Source organism: Hylobates moloch, unplaced genomic scaffold (genome assembly GCF_009828535.3).
Source record: "Hylobates moloch isolate HMO894 unplaced genomic scaffold, HMol_V3 SCAFFOLD_17, whole genome shotgun sequence".
Classification (NCBI taxonomy): Eukaryota; Metazoa; Chordata; class Mammalia; order Primates; family Hylobatidae; genus Hylobates; species Hylobates moloch.
In genome coordinates this window covers 20,031,985-20,052,789 of record NW_026652292.1, presented here as the reverse complement: position 1 = coordinate 20,052,789, position 20,805 = coordinate 20,031,985, and the positions used below count along the sequence as shown (strand labels likewise).

The 20,805-nt window shown below is 34.9% G+C and overlaps 1 protein-coding gene across 2 annotated transcripts in view; it reads left to right on the top strand.

The window, feature by feature from the left end:
- CDH12 (cadherin 12) overlaps window positions 1–20,805 on the top strand; it is a 1,061,064-nt gene that overhangs the window by 836,362 nt on the left and 203,897 nt on the right. The gene's annotated exons all lie outside the window — the stretch shown is intronic.

Sequence of the window (20,805 nt, the reverse complement as noted above, 5' to 3'; positions counted from 1 at the left end):
TTCTGGAAGGGTGATACTGTTTCCTTTTCGGGGTAAATAACCCATACTTGTTATGCCATCAAGCCAAGCAGCAAATGAATAATGTCATGAAAACATTATTAGAACAAATGAACAAATTACAATTACAATTATCAAATTAACAATTGGAATATAGCAGCACCATCATTCTAAAAATTTAAATTTGATGTAAATATACATTTCCATATCAGCCTAAATTTACAAAGTCCTATAATACGTAGGATATAAGGTCAATAAGTTAAGAATTCCAGCTTTAAGGACAATTTTAAATTATAATTTTTATTCCTCAGTCACCACTGCTATTCCTTCAGTTTATTTCAAAGTAACTTCTGGTTTTTATTACATTTGGAAGACAAAGCAACTTATCACATGTAGGTTACAACTTAAAATTCGTGTATGAGCCATTGCTCATATTTTCTAAATCTGACGTGCTCCAGGGAGTTTCTACTGCTCCTACAACCTGCGATGAAGACTGTGCACGCTACCCTGAGGGCAGAAGCAGGTTAGTAGCTGTAGGAGCTGTCATATGGATTTACTACAATGCACTTGAAATTGTGTATGTGACCTTATCAGACATTTAAGGACCATAATCTCTCCTTGACGTAAGAAATCAGCTTGAAGTAATTCACTTAGATTTCATATTTTAATGTGTGTACCTAAGGCTGCCAATCGGTGATTCAGTACCTGCTACACTTTTGGGGTTGCCTCTTTTATGCACTGTTACGATTGCTAGAAATTTAGAAGTCCATTTGGAAAGAAGCATAGCTTGTTAGAAAGTAGTCCCCAGAAAATGAGGGAGGCTGTGTCTTGATTTTACAGGGAAAAAAATAAAGTTAATATTTTGAGGAAAAAATAAGGCTTTTAAGATGATATGCTATATAGTAGATAAATAGTTTAACTCAGTGCCTACTTCATGTACACTGGATGTATTAACATGAATTTATGACCCTCAGTGACTTTTTATTACCAAAACAGCTTCCTTAAAGCAAACACACACACATGCCTCTACAGTATTGGAAAATTCTGTCTCATTAGATAAAACGATTAGGATTTTTCTTGTGCCAACTAGAATAACTAGGGCTGCAGAGTTGCAGCCTTCATATAAGGAGTTTGCAGCTCATATCCAAAGAGAGAAATATATTTGGAAAGTCAAAAGTGTAGGTAAGTGAGAAAGCAGAGTAGTTTCAGCTTTTGCAGTTGGAGTGGGATATAATTTACTGTGTTGTCATAAGATATTGGAAAGATCTTTGGAAGAATAGGTTCTTAAAGTGTTTTCTCATGTGCCCTTACTGAAATTTCCCATTGGGCCTTCAAGACAACTCCAGTAAATACTTAAATTGATTTTCAATGCACTGCTTTCTTTCATTTTTATTTATTTATTTTGAGACTGGGTCTTGGTCTGTTGCCCTGGCTGGAGTGCAATGGCCCAGTCTTAGCTTACTGAAGCCTTAAATTCCTGGGCTGAAGAGATCCCTCCACCTGAGCCTCCTTAATAGCCAGGCATGTGCCACCCTGCCTAGCTTTTTTTTTTTTTTTTTTTTTTTTTACTTTTTGTAGAGAAGGGATCTAGCTATGTCGCCCAGGCTGTTCTCATGTAGTCCTGGCCTCAAATGATCCCTCCACCCCTCCACCTTGGCTTCCCAGAGCACTGGGATTACAGTCATGAGCCACCCTGCTGGATGCTTTTTTTATTTTTAATAACACAAGGGTATTTTTGAATGTGAAATGTTACCACATGGTATGAGTTAGTCCAAGTGTTTTTATGCTAAAATTACATAATATACACTTTTCAAGTAAGTACAAAGAGCTATAAACACTGTTATGAATTGAATGTTAAAAAATAAATCTCTATGCATTACTTTTGCCTTTCCCCATAATCTCACATATACACATAAAACAAAAAACAAGGAGACCCAATTACAGTTGTGGTATCTGCTGTTTCTGCCTTGAAATTTCGAATTTACAACTAACCAACAACTACTGTGCATCCAGAACTTACATCTATGTTCCTAGAGTACTTGAACCCCATTCTCAAGTGCACCCTTCTTACCATGTGGAAATGGTTCACTGCTGTAATAATCTAAGAAAAGATCATGTTTTTCTTTACTTTTTTTCCTCTCATATAATCTAGGCAATTCTCCCTCTGTATCATTTTCCTGAGAATACTAAAATAATTTTTAATCAAGACCAGATGGAACTTTGTATGGTATATTTACAGTATACGAATTGTTGTGACAAATCTTACTGCCTGTTGTAGATATCAGTGTTTGAAGTATTCCCTATGAAATAACTTTTCTGTCCCAATAATTAAGAATGCTACTGTTTCATTTCCAAAAAAGGGAAGAATTAATCAATTAAAAATACATATAGTGAAATAACCTATTTTGTAACATAAAACATAAGATGAAGAAATATCGGAACATTGATATGAAGTTTAACAGTAATGGATTATATATCCAGAAATATGAACAAATAGACCTGCAATGAAAATTTACTAATGTTACTAATTTTCACTTGTGTAAAGTGAACATTACAAAGAACATAGTGTACAAAGGGAGAATGGTGGTGGGTAGGATAAGTCAAGATTTCAGAGGAAAATCAATATTTAAGACTTACAGCACTGTGGAATATATTTAATTTTCCTAAAGTTGAAGAAAATTCCAGTGAATCTATGAATTGTTTAAGAGAAAGGTCACTCTGTTACTGACTTCTGCTACATCTAATATTCCAGGGAAGTAATATTTAGAGATAAAAAGCTTTTACTCTGAACTCCAGAAATTACCTAATGATCCAGATACTCCCAAAGTCAAAGCAAATCCTTGGAGACAAATTTGGACTTTATGAATGTGGACTTAATTCTTTAAGATCACTAGAGCAACAATAAATTATAGGAATGTACCCTCTTTAGTATCTGATGATTATGCGTAAGTGGGGTGTGCAGTTTTAAGTTACTTTTCCTGGAGTGCTGACAGGTTTAGAGTGTTAAATCCACATCCACTTGTATTATCTTCCTCTGCTTGAGCTGTGCCGACTTGAGTCAGCTGATTTGACTATTTATAATTGGATACATAACCTATGATATGATATAGTAGATGTCAATAATGACTCATGATTTATGTAGTCAGTCTTACCATTTTCTAAGCAGTAGTCAGGTGCCATGTGATCTAACTAAACATTTGTATTTCTTATTTTACTTAACAATTACAGTAACCCCAATGCAGTATTATTCACTGTTGAATTTTTTTTAATGTGAAAACTTAATAACCCCTATGGATAAGAAAGTAAGAATGATTCTTAGATGCTTTAGAACCAAATTAATCAGAATTTAATATACCATTTTGTCTATGTGTCATGGCGGCCAAAACATCTTTGAGAAAGTTAAACTTAGCTTTCAATCTCAGATGATCTACTTAAGAATTTGGAAGGTTTATATTATATTATCGAGAATGGGGATTCTTGCTTAAATGAAACCTGAAGGATAGGCATCTTTCATTCAATATCTTCTTTTTTTTTTTTTTTTTTTTTTTTTGAAACGGAGTCTCGCTGTGTCACCCAGGCTGGAGTGCAGTGGCGTGATCTCGGCTCACTGCAAGCTCCGCCTCCTGGGTTCACGCCATTCTCCTGCCTCAGCCTCCCGCGTAGCTGGGACTACAGGCGCCCGCCACCACGCCCGGCTAATTTTTTGTATTTTTAGTAGAGACGGGGTTTCACCGTGGTCTTGATCTCCTGACCTCGCGATCCACCCTCCTAGGCCTCCCAAAGTGCTGGGATTACAGGCATGAGCCACTGCGCCCGGCTCATTCAATATCTTAAAAAGAAAGTTTAGCTGACGTTTAAATAAGAAAAGATACACCTAAAATAAAGCAGAACACTGGCTTAATAAATATAGTGAACAAGTACTCCCTTGCTTTTCTTTTTTTCTCTCAACTCTATTTTATTTTACATGAAGTTTGGGGAGAAATGCTAAGATGAAATTTTTGGTGAAATTTTTCAGAGGTTATTTAACCAGAGACTATTTTCTTTTTTCTTTTTTTTCTTTTTTTTTTTGAGATGGAGTCTTGCTCTGTTGCCCAAGCTGGAGCGTAGTGGTGCGATCTTGGCTCACTGCAACCTCTGCCTTCCAGGTTCAAGTGATTCTCTTGCCTCAGCCTCTCGAGTAACTGGGATTACAGGTGTGCACCACCACACTCAGCTAATTTTTGTATTTTTAGAAGAGATGGGGTTTTGCCACGTTGGCCAGGCTGGTCTCGAACTCCTGACCTCAAGTGATTTGCCTGCCTCGGCCTCCCAAAGTGCTGGGATTACAGACGTGAGCTACTGCGCCCAGCAAACCAGAGACTACTTGCTATGTGGCCATATTTAAATGGTCCAAGAAGGAAAAGTGAAGAATGTGTCTATACTTTACATTAATGAACTATTATAATTTAGAAATACATATAAGTCTCCACAGTTCCTTATTTTCACAAAAATGCCATAGAGAGACAAATCAAGACATAAAAATCTAGATATATTCTCTTATCCCGTGAGCTAGCCATGGAAACAGAGAGAAACTCAATTAGTATCAGAGGAACAGATGACTTATCATCTGCTTCTATCTATGCCCTAAAAGCAGAGTTTTTCAGAAGCTTGAAGACAGAATGTTGACTATTTATTTTCTACACATAAAGACATTCTCCTTGTGCAATCAAAATACAATGTTTAAAATCAGGAAATTTGCATTAATGTATTATTACAATCTAATCCTTCAGCCCTATTCAAGCATTAGCACTTGTCTGAATAGTGTCTTATATAACAAAAAGTTCAAGTTCAAAATCAAACATTGTATTAAAATGTGACATCTGTTTAGTTTCCTTTAATCTGAAATAGGTTCATATTTTTTCTTGGCTTCCGTGACTTTAATATTTTTGAAGTTTTCTGCCTAGTTATTTTTTAGAATGGCTTTCCCATCTTGAGTATGTGTGATGTTTCCTCATGTATGAATGAAGCATATACATCTTTGTCAGAAATATCCCAGAAGCAATTCTGTACTCTCCTCATTATGTTCTATTGAGTGGGCCATGGTTTATGATTTGTCTCATTACTGATGATGGTTATTTTTATTATTTGATAAAGGTTGTGTATAACTTATCTATTATGGCATAATACATTAACCAAAACCTTAGCGGTGTAAAACAGCAGATACTTAAGTTTCTCATAGGAGTGGCTCTATTGAGTACCTCTGTCTCAAGGCTTCTCAAGAGGTTGTAGCTACCTCGTTGTCTGGGATTGCGGTCCGATATAAAGGCTTAGTTAGGGGGTGGTAGAAATCTTCCATATGTTCTTTGCTACATGGACCTCACAGGCCTACATCATAATGTGGCAGCTGGCTTTCCTCAGAATGAACTACCCAAAAGAGAGCTAGACAGAGAGAAAACTCTCTGATTGAAGCCATAGTCTATTTATAACCTAATCTTGAAAGTGACATCACATCCCTTCTGCCGTATTCTACAAGTAAGTGCAACCCGAATACAAGAAAGCTGGGATCATTGAGGGCTCTCCTACAGTCTACCTACCACTGTCTATACTCTGGCTCTCAATGATTCATGTTGCTCTCTCGTGCAATATATTCTCATCCCCTTCTGAGGACCCCAAAATTTCAGCCCACTACAGCATCAGCTCAAAGTCCAGAAGCTTTTCATCTAAATCAAGTCAAGATGGGGAAGTGATCTTTGGGTTTAATTCTTTTTTTTTTTCTTTTTTTAATTTTTTTACTTTTAGTTCTGGAGTACCCGTGCAGGATGTGCAGGTTTGTTACATTGATAAACATGTGCCAGTGTAGTTTGCTGCACCTATCAACCCAACACATAGGTATTCAGCCCAGCATGCATTAGCTATTTTTTCTAATGCTCCCCCTCCCTCCACTGCACCCCCCATCAGGCCCCAGTGTGTATTGTTCTCCACCCTGTGTCCATGTGTTCTTATTGTTCAGCTCCCATTTATAAGTGACAACATGTGGTCTTTGGTTTTCTGTTCCTGCGTTAGTTCACTGAGGATAATGGCTTCCAGCTTCATCCATGTCCCTGCAAAGGACATGATCTCATTTCCTTTTTGTGGTGGCATAGTATTTCATGGTGTATATGTACCACATTTTCTTCATCCAGATTTGTGATACTAAAGAGATCAGTTACTACCCATTCACCAAAAATACAATGGTAAAACAGGCATAAAATAATGTCTCTAGACATTCCTGTTGAAAAAAATGATAAAATGCACAGACTAAAGGAATTATTGGTCCACCACATTTTAAAATCCCAGTGGTAAATGTTGCAAGTCCTTTGATTATATTCAACGCCTGTGAATAATTATTCATGCCTCTAAGCTCTTCATTCTGTCTTTTGAGTTATTCTTTTTTTTTTTTCCCATGAAATACAGCTTGTACTTGCAATAGTACTTGGGTGTAGAACTTGTTGTGAGTGCATATCCTTTTGTTCAGATCCAACTATCATTTCCTAGTTGTATGTAGTTGTGTGGGTTATTTCTCCTCCTTTTACATTGATTTTCTCACCTGCAAGTGAATAATAGTAACACTTTATTAGCAGGGTTATTGCAAGTAGCAAGGAGAAAATGTATATTTACCATTTGCCACAATCCCTGGGGAAGTGCAGTCAATAAATTGGAAAGGGTCCTCGTAAAAGTTTGATGATCATTCTCAGAAAACTAGCCAGAGAAAGTCTAAATGGTAAAGTTTCCAGCTCATTATCTTCTTCCCTTTTCTCAAGTTTTCTCTCCATCTGACACATGAGCTCAATATTTACCATTGCCCTTTCTACAAATTTAACCAAGTATATTTAAAAACATAATGACCTTCTATCCCAATTTACATTTTCTTTGGTGTAGAGGACGCCTTTACCTTGATGTGTGGAGACAAGCCGTTGATTTGTAAGAAACACCAATTATCAGCTTCCACTTCTGCTTCACAATCTGCTGAGTTGCTTTAACACATTTGATGAAATTGAGCAAGGCCTTGTGATCTCTCCTGTGCCAGCCGTGAAGTGTGCACTGCACGCAGCATGGCAGAACTATTTTCAGGGCCATAGGATGTTATGGCTGTGTGGGCAGGGAGCATTTTATTCGTCTGTTTGATTCCTGTTTTTATTAGTGGTGCAATTGCAAAGGTAATGCTATTGACATTTTTTGTGTGGACTTGAGAGAAGAGTATGAATTGTTTTAGTAGCAGCACAGTGTGTCCCTAAACATAAACCATGCTGTACTGATAGTTACTTTAGCAGCCACTGATCAGCAATAAATGTTAAAAATTAACAAGAAGTTCCTTTTTTTCGAAACCACCGAATGACTCTAAGCATTAAATATATTTTAGCACGAGTTGCTTCTCGGCCACAGAGTGGTTTAAAACATTAAACATATTTTCAAAGTACTACTCCTTCCCCAGCCTCCAAGTGGTTGTAAACATTAAATATGTTTTATAAAAACTGCTTTGCCAGCTACTGGCAAGATAGCTATGAACATCATTTTTCTTTAAAGTTGTCTTCCAGCTGCGGGACTATTTTTCCTTATTTGCTCTATTTTATTTATATTTTGTACACAAAAGCAGGCAAGAGGCTACGTTGGCCCAATTGTCTCTTGCTTTATGATAAGTGATTGTGGGAGAGCAGTTGTACCTCTGTAAAACCCTGCTGGCCACAGGAGCTTGCTGAAGTTCAGTCGCTGATACAGAATATTTCATATAGATGTCAACTGTGTCTTCCAAAATAATTTTTGTTTTTTATTGTGCAATGTGTTGAGTCATAAAGATGGGCATGCATTAACATCAGCATTAAGAAAAATAACTTGAAGCAACCAGACACTGATGAATTATACCCACTGATTCAGGCGAAAATATTCCATGAAGAGAACAGACTCAAATGGCAGGACTAGTATGTTAATGAGGTCTTTAACCCAAACATGATGAAAGACTTGGAACCTCTGTCTGTCTGGAAATCATCCAGTGTGACAACTGCATGCGATTCAAAAAGAGTGAAGAGTATGCTATTCCATAAAGGTCTATCCAGGACTTAGACCAGGAAATCTTTTCATTTTAACCAAATTCACAATGAAAATAACGTGTGCCCCCTGAGTGAAATGAAAAATAAATTAGCTCTATCATCTCAGGCACAGTAATTCATCATCAGGCCAAATAATTAATTACTCAGGAAAGCTTTGATTTCGATGGGAGCCAAGTGTTTTCCAAATTGTGTAGTACTGTATCTTGCTAAATGTTTTATTTTAGGTGTATGTTCAACAGGTTCAAATATTCATCAATACCTATGTGACAGGCACTATTTTAGGTACTGGAGCTAGAACTTGAGCAAAAAAGACAAAAATTCCTCCTCTCAGGAAGCTTTTACTCCAAAGGCCTCCTGCAGGGGCAGCAAGCTAAACTCTGTGAGCTAAATTCAACATATCATCTGTTTTTATTGGAACAGTTACACTTATTCATTTCTGTGTTGTCTATGGCTGCTTTCACACCACAATGGAAGAGCTGGCAACAGAGACCATATGGCCTGCAAAGACTAAAATATTTACTATCTGGTCCTTCACAGAAAAGTATGTTGACCCATTACATAGTGGATTGAGTTTGAGAGAGGAGATTAAGGTAAGGCCAACATTTTAAATCGACCTGTGAGGAAAAAGTGTTTTTTTCTCCCTAAAAATTACCTCTTCCAAAAGAAAAAAAAACAAAACATAAAAAGAAAGAAAATGGAAAGACCCAAGGTAAAATGAAGGGTAAAAGTGAGCACCACATTAATACATATGTATCAGCATGAAATCAGATGCTGCCATTTAGTTCCTGCTGAAAGTGTTGGTTTGGCTTTATTAAAATCACTTAAACACAGTCTTTCAATGTTATGGATTCATGGTAAAGGTTTCTTTTTCCTTTTGTGAATTTTTAAAAATTTCTCTGCAAAAATTATTCCTCACACAATTATGTAACTTTATATTTTCAATTACAACTAAAACTAAAAATGTTGAAAGAACAACTCTATATTGGATTAAAATATTCATTTTCCATCTTCATTCTCAGGATTCATATTTGGTTGCCTCATTGTGATGTAAGTATGTTGAAAAAAATGGAAAATTCTTGAAAGCAAAAATTTTAAAACTCACCAGTATTAATAATTATCACCAAATAACTATTAAAGAAAACTTCCTCAGAAAGTAAAATCAGAGTGAAGGTGTCAAGGTTGGCACTATTTTCATTCCCGACCAAGAAACTGACACCTGAAAAAAAAAAAAAAAAAATCAGAGTCTACAGTTTTACAAATAATTAACAAAATGAACATCAAAATATGGTGCAATTTGTTTAATTGGCAAAGGCACACAACGAAAAAGAAATATGTCAATTAAACTGTCAACCATGTTAACTTTGCCTCTGAGAAAAACATTGTAATGGGATGATTTCATGAAATGCTTTGATGACAAGAAAATGCCAAAATATGATTAGCTACTTCAAAATTCAACTGAAACAAGAAAGCAATTGGTGGCAGCTGGAATAACCAAAGGTCTTTTTTTTTAATATACCTTTTTTTTCCTTCTCTTTTTGCCTGTGTTGAATCAATAGCATACATTTTGTTTGACAATGAAATGATTCATAATGAAAACATTGGCATCACAGAAACTTAGCAGAAACTTTGCTATAATATTAGAATATACACTTCTATTTTCCCAAAACTCTTTAAAAATATAATTACTATTTCTGAAAGAATTTGTTATCTTTATGAAATAATGTATTTTTCTTACTAGCATTAAGTGCTTATTTAGCTAAAGGCCAGAATTAGAAGCAATTCACTCATATGAGTATGTTTATATTTCTATTGTCAAATATATTTACTTAGAATTTAAACCAAGATATATTTTATTTATTGCTCTCATCACTGCCTGTTAGAATAGATATTTTAAAATTTTACTAGGTCATGTAAATTTTACTACCTATATTTCTTATTCCTGTTTGTTTAGAAAAATAATCTAGTCTATATCTAAGCTAACAAATAATCCTAAACATTGGAAATACAAACATGACCATGAAGAATTCACTTTCTAATAAGTTTCAGCTTTTTACAAATGGCTGCTTAAATATAATGCACAAATATAATGTATTTTTTAAAATACATCTTGTTTATGCATTACTTGAACCATAACTGATCCTCATTTCCAGTCAAAAAGAACACTGCCTACATATGTTAATCTCTAATACAACAAAAGCAGGCTTAGCTTAATGGGAATCTTATTAGAGTAAAATAGTTCTTTTTATTTTTTATTTTATTTACTTATTTTCTTACAATAAGAAGATTATAATTTGGTAACTAGCAGGAGAAGAAAGACTTCCAAAGATTATTTTATGGGTCCATGTATTTGTTTTTCCTGAGGGTAACTAGTGCTAATTCTAGAAAGGCAGAATGCTGTAGGAAAAACAAAATAAGCCCTGAAGTACAAAAGATTTGGATTCAAACTTTGAGGAAGCATGGGGAAGTGTTTAGGAAAGTGCTTCCTTGTGTAAAACTTAGCTGGTAAGTACCATATTTCACTGAAATTGCTGTTATAATAATTGAAACAGATTATTATTGGAAAAACAACATCAGCAAAACTAAACCCTAGATGAGTTTAAATAAGTGCCAGCCATTTTTCTCCTTTGGGGATTTAGAGTTGAAGTGGGTATCTTCAATTACTTTTCTTTATCCTCATTCTTATTCTTATAATTTTTCCTAATAAGTCACCTAAGAAGGGCATTTTTATTTAAATGCCCTTCTTAGGCATTTAAATAAAATGCTAGCCATTTTTCTCCTGTGGGGATTTAGAGTTGAAGTGGATGTCTTCAATTACTTTTCTTCTCTATTCTCATTCTTATTCTTATAATTTTTCCTAATAAGTCACCTAAGAAGGAGATTCTAGAGACATCTCTTTCCAAGAATATATATTGTTTTAAGAAATATCAGTTACCCCAAATACTTGAATAGAAACTAGGAAAACAGGAGAGGGAGATTATAGGTGTAAACAAGGAATTACCGTTCAGTAATATGTCTAGTGGACGTGAAAAGTAATGACTTACAGTTTGAATTCACAAAGATGGACCAAACAAATACATTTATTTCTTCTTTATTCCAAGTTGCCATTGAAATAGTAAAATATAGTACTTATTAAAATAATTATGGAAAGTTGAGAAGAATTCTACTAACAGACTAAAGAGTAAGCAATTTCTGAAGGACATAAGTCATATCAGAGGCACTTTGGTCTTTGGCCATAATAGAATTATTGGAGGGACTTGCCTTTTCACTATAAACAATGATAAGACTGGGCAACATATATGAGGAAACAGGTTTTATGCGTCAAACAAGAAGTACAAGTTTTTCATACTCAAGAGAAAAGAAAGCCATTAGGTAAGCACCACATTTAACCAGAGAATGTGACTAGGGGCACTTTTTCTCCCATTAAACAAGGAGGCAGACTCTAAAAATAATGAGTTTAGAGGAAGAGATTAAAGCTTAAAGCTCTCATTTTGTAGGTTGTCTGCTTATTTGTTGATAGTTTCTTTTGCTGTGCAGAAGCTTTTAGTTTAATTAGGTTCCAAAAAGAGGTGGGGGTAGAGGGACAAGAGCCAAGGAACTTCCTGTTAGGTATTCAGTTCATTACCTGGATGACAGGATCAGTGGAAGCCAAAACAGTAGCAGCAAGCAATATAACCTTGTAACAAATCTGCACATATACCCCCTGAATCTAAAATTAGAGTTAAATCTATATCATCTCTATATCTATCTATCTATCTATCTATCTATCTATCTATCTATCTATCTATATCTATCAATATTTGTAAATAACTTAAAGTAGCTTAAGTGGCTATTTGAGAGCTGCTGAAGTGGCTGAAATTTGTATAGGAAAGGAAAAAGAGGCATGGGGTAGGCCTACAGAAGCCAGAATAAGCGTTTGGCACCAATTTCTTCAAAAGCTGCTCTATACATGAGCAGGGTTAACATCTGTAAGACCTGCTGAAAGCAGATACTGTGGGAATAAGGTATCAGTAGTAACTGGACAAGGAGATGTTGGGGTTATTGACTAGCCACAGGGAAGATATTTCATGGAATATTCCAGGCATTAAGAACAAGGACTATTTCTTTCAGTAAAGACTATGTCCTATATTTAAGAACAAAAATGAAAGAGACTTTTCTTAACAAATAATGAAACCAGGCATGGCAAATCAAAAGGATCTGTAAGCCACTTAACAGCTTTCAAAGGACAATCTTAGGGGCCTTTACAAGAAGACAACATCTAGATATTCTACAGTGTATTAGTCAAAAATACAAGTTATGCAAAGAAGCAGGAAAGTTTAATCAATAATCAAGGGGAAAAAAGCAGTCAATGAACATACATCATAATGACTCAGGCTTTGAAATCAACAGATATCTATTATGAATATGTCCTAAGACTATGGAGATATTGTCACAATGATAGAACAAAAAAGGAATTTTGAGTAATGAACATTTTTGAAGTCAAGTGCAAAATATACAATGAAAGAGTCACTGACGGGGTATACTCTCAGATTTCAGCTATCTGAAAAACAGACAAATAACCTTGAAAACCATTTTTGAATTTATCTAATCTCAAATAAAAGAGGAAAATGATTAAAATAAGAGATAGAATGACATGGGATATCAAACCTATACACAAATGAAGTCTCAGAAGATGAGTCAGAAAATGAGACAGAAAAAATATATTTGAAGAAATAATTGCCAGTGTTTGCAAATTTTGATGAGAAATTTCAATGCAGAGATCCAAGAACATCAAGCCAACAAGAATACATGTATGAAGGATATAAAGCCAATAGCATAATTAAAATGAAACATTGAAAAATATCCATTTACTCTAAGGAAGGTAACACTGAACCAGTGAAGAAAGAAATATCAACAACCAAGGGAAGAAAACAACACCCAAATAAGAAAATAGTAGGCAAATAGTTACATGGTAGATTTAACACTGACATCACTGATTAAATGTAAATGGATTGAACATTTATATTAGTTTCCTAGGGTTATGTAACAAAGTACCATAAACTGGGTGCCTCAAGCAACAAAAATGTATTATCTCAAGTCCTGAAGGCTAGAAGTCTGAATTCAAGGTACTAGTTCCTTCTAAAGGCTGTGAAGAAGAATCTATTCTAGGCATCTCTCCATGGCTTTTAGATGGCTTTCTTCATGTTCATATGTTGTGCTTTCTGGTGGCATTTGTGTGTCCAATTTCCCCCTTTTATAAGGCCACCAGTCACACTGGATTAGAGGCTACTCTAATGATCCCATTTTGACTTGATTACATCTATAAAGAGCCTATCTTTAAATAAGGTCGCATCGTTAATTACTGGGGTAAGGACTTCAACATATGTTTTTTTTGGCAGACTACAATTCAACCCATAACACACTCAAATTAAGAGCTGGCAATTTTGAGACTGGATTTAAAAAGGACAAAACTATATGCTCTGTACTATGAATGCATTTTTTATTTTTTTGAGACAGAGTCATAAAATTAGGTTGAAAATGAAAGGAAGCAAAACTGATGTAGCTGGCTAATATCAGAGAAAGTAGGATTCAAAATAAGGTGAAATATCAGAGATGGAGTGTTAAAAGGTTAAGCTCATTAGCAATGCATTATAATTCTCAATGTTTATACAACTGATAACAGAGTGTCAAAATGCACGAAGTAAAAACAGAACTAAACAGACGAACAGAAAGACGTTCACTCATAGTTGAAGATTTTAATCATCAGCTCAACATAAACAATAGATGAACAAATAAAAATTAGTAAGGATTTGGAAGATTCTAATAACACTATCAACCAATGTAGTCTAGTTTCAAGTTTTAGAACACTACACAAAAAATTTCCTGAAAATACTTTTATCAAATTTACATGGAACGTTTATGAAGGACTGTGTAGTCTCGGCCATTAAATAAGTCTCAATAATTTGCAAAAGATTAAAAATTATCTTCAGAGGTGAAATAATGGTCTTTGCATTGATTGAGATATTGATTAAATATGTACATTTGTGAACACTTATTAAATTGAATGCTTAATTTCTGTGTATTTTGCGGTATCTCAATTCTAATAGAAAGACAAGCAAACATATAAATCCCTATTACAGACAAACCTACACACACACGTGTGTGTGTGTATGTGCATGTGTGTATGTGTGGGTATAAGTCATTTGCATATATACTGGCAGCGAATCCCAGTAAAGGCGAGGAATACATATTCTCACACTGGTAAAAATGACGACTTTTTACAGTCTGATTTTTTTTGTGTGTTTTAATCCAGAAATAATCCCAAAATTAGAGATACAAGGGAATGGTAATTGGTCCATAGAGTAAGAACTGTCCAAGAAATTTATAGCACATGACTCCCTGTCCCACACTCAACTGATGTTTGTTTTATGTCTTTGCTCTGAGAAGAAAGCCCCCAGATTAGCTCTCTAAATGATGAGTTCAGAATCTACTCACAAGCATTAGAGATTAGTAAAGTTCCTTGTGTTCAGTAGAGTTCCTCACAACAAGCATGAGCGGTAGAGATGCTGCCACTTTCAAAAGACTTACATACGGACCACTGAAAAGAAAGGCATTATGTGGTCAATTTTAGAGCATGTGCCATGTGGAGATAAGAAGAATGTATATTCTATTGTTTTTGGATGGAGAGTTCTGTAGATGTCTATCAGACTCATTTGGTGCAATGCTGAGTTCAGATCCTGAATATCTTTGTTAATTTTCTACCTTGATGATCTGTCTATTACTGTCAGTGGTGTGTTAAAGTCTCCCACTATTGTTGTGTGGGAGTCTCTTTGTACTCTAAGAACTTACTTTATGAATCTTGGTGTTCCTGTGTCGGGTGCATATATATTTAGGACAGTTATGTCTTCTTGTTGAATAAAACCCTTCATCATTATGTAATGCCCTTCTTTGTCTTTTTTTTTGAGATGGAGCCTCACTCTATCGCCAGGCTGTAGTGCAGTGGCACAATCTCGGCTTACTGCAATCTCTGCCTCCCGGGTTCAAGTGATTCTCCTGCCTCAGCCTCCCGAGTAGCTGGGATTACAGGCACACACCACCAAGACTGGCAAACTTTTTTTTTTTTTTTCTGTATTTTAGTAGAGGTGGGGTTTCACCATGTTGGCCAGGATGGTCTTGATCTCCTGACCTTGAAATCCACCCACCTTAGCCTCCCAAAGTGCTGGGGTTACAGGTGTGAGCCACCACTCCTGGCCCCTTCTTTGTCTTTTTTGATCTTTGTTGGTTTGAAGTCTGTTTGGCCTGAAATTAGGATGCAACCCCTGCTTTTTTCTGTTTTCTATATGCTTGGTAGATTTTCCTCCATTTCTTTATTTTGAGCCTATGGGTGTCATTACATGTGAGATGGGTCTCAAAGACAGCATACCATTGGGTCTTGCTTTTTTATTCAGCTTGCCCCCCTTTACCTTTTAAGTGGGGCATTTAGCCCACTTACATTCAAGGTTAGTATTTGATATGTATAGATTTGATGCTCTCTCTCATGACTCCTATTCAACATAGGGAATCCTAGCCAGAGTAATCAGGCAAGAGAAAGAAATAAAGGGCATCCAAATAGTAAGAGAGGAAGTAAAACTATCCCTATTTGAAGCTGACATGATTCTGTATCTAAAAAACCCCATAGTCTCAGCCCCAAAGCTCCTTCTGCTGATAAAAAAACTTCAGCAAAGTTTTAGAAAGAAAATCAATGTGCAAAAATCACTAGCATTTCTATAAACCAAGAGTAACCAAGCTGACAGTCAAATCAGGAAGGCAATCCCATTCACAATTTTCACAAAAAGAATAAAATATCTAGGGTAAAATACAGCTAACCAGGGAGGTAGAAAATCTCTACAACAGGAATTACAATACACTGCACAAAGAAACCAGAGAGGATACAAACAAAATGGAAAACATATGCTCATGGATAGGAAGAATCAATATCATTAAAAGGCCATACTGCACAAAGCAATTTACAGATTAAATGCTATTTCTATCAAACTGCCAATGACATTCTTCACAAAACTAAAAACAACTGTTTTAAAATTCATGTGGAACCAAAAAAGAGGCCAAATAGCCAAGGCAATCTTAAGAAAAAGAATAAAGCTGGAAGCATCAGGCTATCTGACCTCAAATTATACTACAGGGCTATGTTAACCAAAGCAACATGGTACTGGTACAAAAACAGGGACATAAACCAATAGAACAGAATAGAGAACCCAGAAATAAAGCCACACAGCTATGATTATCTGATCATCAATAAAACTGACAAAAACAAGCAACGGAGAAAAGACTCTCTTTTCAATAAAAGGTACTAGGATAAATGACTAGCCATATGCAAAAGATTGAAACTGGACCCCTTCCTTACACCATATATAAAAATCAACTCAAGGTGGATTAAACACTTAAATGCAAAACAGGAAATTTTAAAAACCCTGGAAGACAACCTAGGCAATACTATCCTGGACATAGAACAGGCAAAGATTTCATGACAAAGATGTCAAAAGCAATTGCAACAAAAGCAAAAATTGATAAATGGGAACTTCATTAGTCCATTTTCACACTGCTATAAAGAACCGCCAGAGACTGAGTAATTTATAAAGAAAAAGGCTTAATTGACTTGAAGTTCAGCATGGCTGGGAAGGCCTCAGAAAACTTACAATTATAGGAGAAGGTGAAAGGGAAGCAATGCACCTTTTTCACAAGGCGGCAGGAAGGAGAAGTACCAGGCAAAGGGGGGAAGAGACCCTCATAAAACCATCAGATCTCGTGAGAACTCATTCACTATCACAAGAACAGCATGGGTGAAACCACCCCCAGATTCAGTTACCTCTACCTGGTCTCTCCATGTGGTGATTATGGAGATTACAATTGAAGATGAGATTTGGGTGGGGACACAAAGCCTAAACATATCAGGATCTCATTAAACTTAAGAGCTTCTGCATAGCAAAAGAAACTATTAACAAAATAAACAGACAACCTACAGAATGGGAGAAACTATTTGCAAACTATGCATCTGACAAATGTCTAAAATCCAGCACCTATAAGGAATTTAAACAAATTTACAAGAGAAAAACAACCCCACTAAAATGTGGGCAAAGTACATGAACAGACACTTTTTCAAAAGAATACATACATGCAGCCAACAAGCATGTGAAAAAAAAACCAAAAAACTCAGTATCACCGATCATTAGAGATATGCAAATTAAAACCACGATGAAATATAATCTCATACCAGTTAAAATGGCTACTATTAAAATGTCAAAAAATAACAGATGCTGGCAGGTTGTGGAGAAAAGGAAACACTTACACACTGTTAGTGGGAGTGTAAGTTAGTTCAACTATTGTGGAAAGCAGCATGGCAATTCCTCAAAGAGCTAAAAGCAGAACTACCATTCCAACCAGCAACCACGTTACTGCGTACATACCCAGAAGAAAATATATCATTCTACCATAAAGACACATGCACGCAAATGTTCATTGCAGCACTATTTGCAATGGCAAAGACATAAAATCAACCTCAATGCTCATCAATAACAGTTTAGATAAAGAAAATGTGGTATATAGACACCATGGAGCTATAAAAAAGAATGAGATCATGTTCTTTGCAGTAACATGGATGGAGCTGGAGGCTATTATACAGGGCAAATTAACACAGGAACAAGAAACCAAATACTAGCAAGTACTGCATGTTCTCACTTACAAGTGGGGAACTAAATTATGAGAACACATGGACACAAAGAAGGCAACAGTAGACACTGGAGTCTACTTGAGAGTGGAGGGTGACAGGAGAGAGAGGAACAGGAAAAATAATTGTTGAGCCCTTGGTACCTAAGTGACAAAATGATCTGTACAACAAACCCTAGTGACATGAGTTTACCTATATAACACACTTTCACAGGTACCCCCCAAACCTAAAATAAAAGTTAAAAAAAAAGAAGAAAGAAAGCCCAAACCCATGCTGTACCACATGGCAGCATGGCCAGAGTTTTAATTATTGCAATTTTCAATTACTTGGGGGAAATAAAGATTGTCATGTGATTAGAGGAAAGAATCTTTAATAATAATGCTTAATAAGAACACTTAACAATAGATGGCTGAGAAAACAAGAATCACCAAATATTTAAATAAAAATAATAAAGAAGATCCTATCTATGAAATGATATAAACACTAAAAAAATATAATTTACAGAAGAAACTAAAGAAAATGTAAATAGCCTTGGTGTCCATAGAGGGATAGGAATCACAAAAATAACCATAAAATATTTTTAAAAGTACCTTTTACAAGCAATACTCCAGAATGTCAGAAATTAAAAACATCATTAGCAAAATAAAATGTAGTAAATAGAATTAATAATACAAAAGATAAAGCTGAGGTCTAAAGATTACCCCAGAATCTGAACTGCGTGAGGGGGTAATAATAATTGCATTACTAGATATAAGAACAACTATTTAATAGACATATCTACTTGGATGACAATTTTTTTTAAATATGTCAAATTTCCAGTTTATTAATTTTAAGACATGTCTGATCAAAATTACTCATTTCTTTTTGTGCCCTTATTTTTTGCATTAATTTTCATTTTTTACATCTCCATGCTGAATTGAAAAAAACTACTGACCTGTATTTCAGTATATTAATTATTCCTTCAATGGTATCTAATCTGGTGGTAAATTATCTCATATTTAATTTAAGTAATCACATTTGTATTTTAAAGGTTTTGCTTATTTCATCTAGAGTATAATACTAACATAGTTTTTTCTCTACAATTAGTTTAAGCTTTTAACTAAATTTTTAAAGAGTAAAATATTTATTATCTTTCTCTAATATTGTCCAATGTTTGAAGTCTTTGTGGGTCTAATTATGTTTCATGTTATTTTTGTTGATTTTAACTTATTTTGCCTTGTTTCATTGTGTTCTTGAGAATATTGTAAGATTTAGCTTGCAGGTATTTTTATAAAGCATTCAGATTTGCTTCTCCCTAACACCTGGGCAGTGTATAAGTAGGACCACCTTAAAAAAATGTTCACTTCTTCAGATTACCTGGGTCATGCAGTCACACAAACCCAAGTAGTGGATCCAAGCTACCACTGCTTTAGGTCTGTCTGGTTCACCTTATGCTGAGGGTATAAGATTTGGTCATCTCAATCTTTTAGGGGAGGGCTCCTTAAGAAGACTTAACATATGCTAGTCTTGGGTTTTGGTTACTTTCTCATTCACCCTGAAACTGTCAAAATAAATATTAATATTTGTAGAGATCAGCAAATTGCAACTGGTAAGATTATATCCTTACCTCTCTGGGTTCTTCTTTTCTCTTCAAATTTGGTTTGATCACTTATTAAAATTTTATAAGCTCTCAATGCTTTTTGAAAGGTGTTTTAAATGTGCAATCACTAGTATTTTTTAAAGTTTTTTTCATTGGGAATTATAGTCTGAATAACATCCCAACATAACTAGAAAATGAAATACCTACCTATTACAAATGCAATACATTTTATGTATTGAGTAATTTGCCTTTTTCTAATTAATTTTATTTTAAAACTCATATTAAAACCTACATTTTATAAGAAAATAAAAGCTTGACATTTGATTAAGACCAACTTAGTTCCACAAATCTCTACCCGAATGACCACAGGCAAGTGATCTGACATTTGCAAGTGCCTATTTTTTTTTCATTTATAAAATGGAAATACATAACTGAGCTTAATGTGAATCAAAGAAATTAATATATAAAAAAAATCAAACACAGAACCTGAAAACGATAGGAAGTCAATTATTCAGCCTTCCTATCCACTGCTAAAATTCATGGTTATGAACTTCACAGTGCAACACACTGTATTACTACTCTACTCAATAACATGAATTTCATTGTGTATCTTCTGGGGCAAGTGCTTCTTCCAAACAAGTTAAACCATGTCACTCACACAATGTTCGTCTATCTCATAAGTTTTTGCTATTCTCCTGTTGATTTTACATTTAATGAGGGATAAATTCTATGTTCACAATCATAATCAAATAGTACCTAGAGAATAAAAGCTACTAAGACAAGACAACCCTCAATTCAATTAATAACTAATCCCTCTCTTTTTCAGAGGTACATCAGTTGTTCCTCTAGTATTAAAACCCTTCCTGTTTTACAATAAAAAAGCAGACAGATGACAGGATCTCATTAAACATCTATTGTGCACCCACAAAAAAAAATTAAGTAGACAGATGCTCTGATTATTTAAAGCAACACACAGAGTTTTAGGATGAAGTTTTATTTCTGAATTTTAACTTATGCACTTTTAAAATATTACTTCATTTATAAATAAAGCAGCACTAACTTGGTAACTTGAAATCACTGTATTTTTCTTCATAAAGAATAAAGGCAGGATGGGATAACAGCTCTCTTCGTTTCTGTATAATGATTCAACATTAATTTAGATATTAGAAGCTCTCACATGCACACACACGCTACTCTGAAGAGGTAGAAGATGAGGAAATAAGATACACATACACAGAGAAGGAATATGTAACATTTAATTTTAACCTCAATGACAAGAGGAGGAGCACCAATAATCTTAAAAAAAAAAAAAAAAAGAAATCCCAAAAGTTTTGGATTAGCTGCCTCTCTAGCTAAGTATATATTTTATTGCTAATCAATATGGCATGACCAAAATTATAGCAATGAAAATAGTCATAATTATCATCATTAAGTAATCAAAATAATATTTATGTGCTCAACAGTATTAC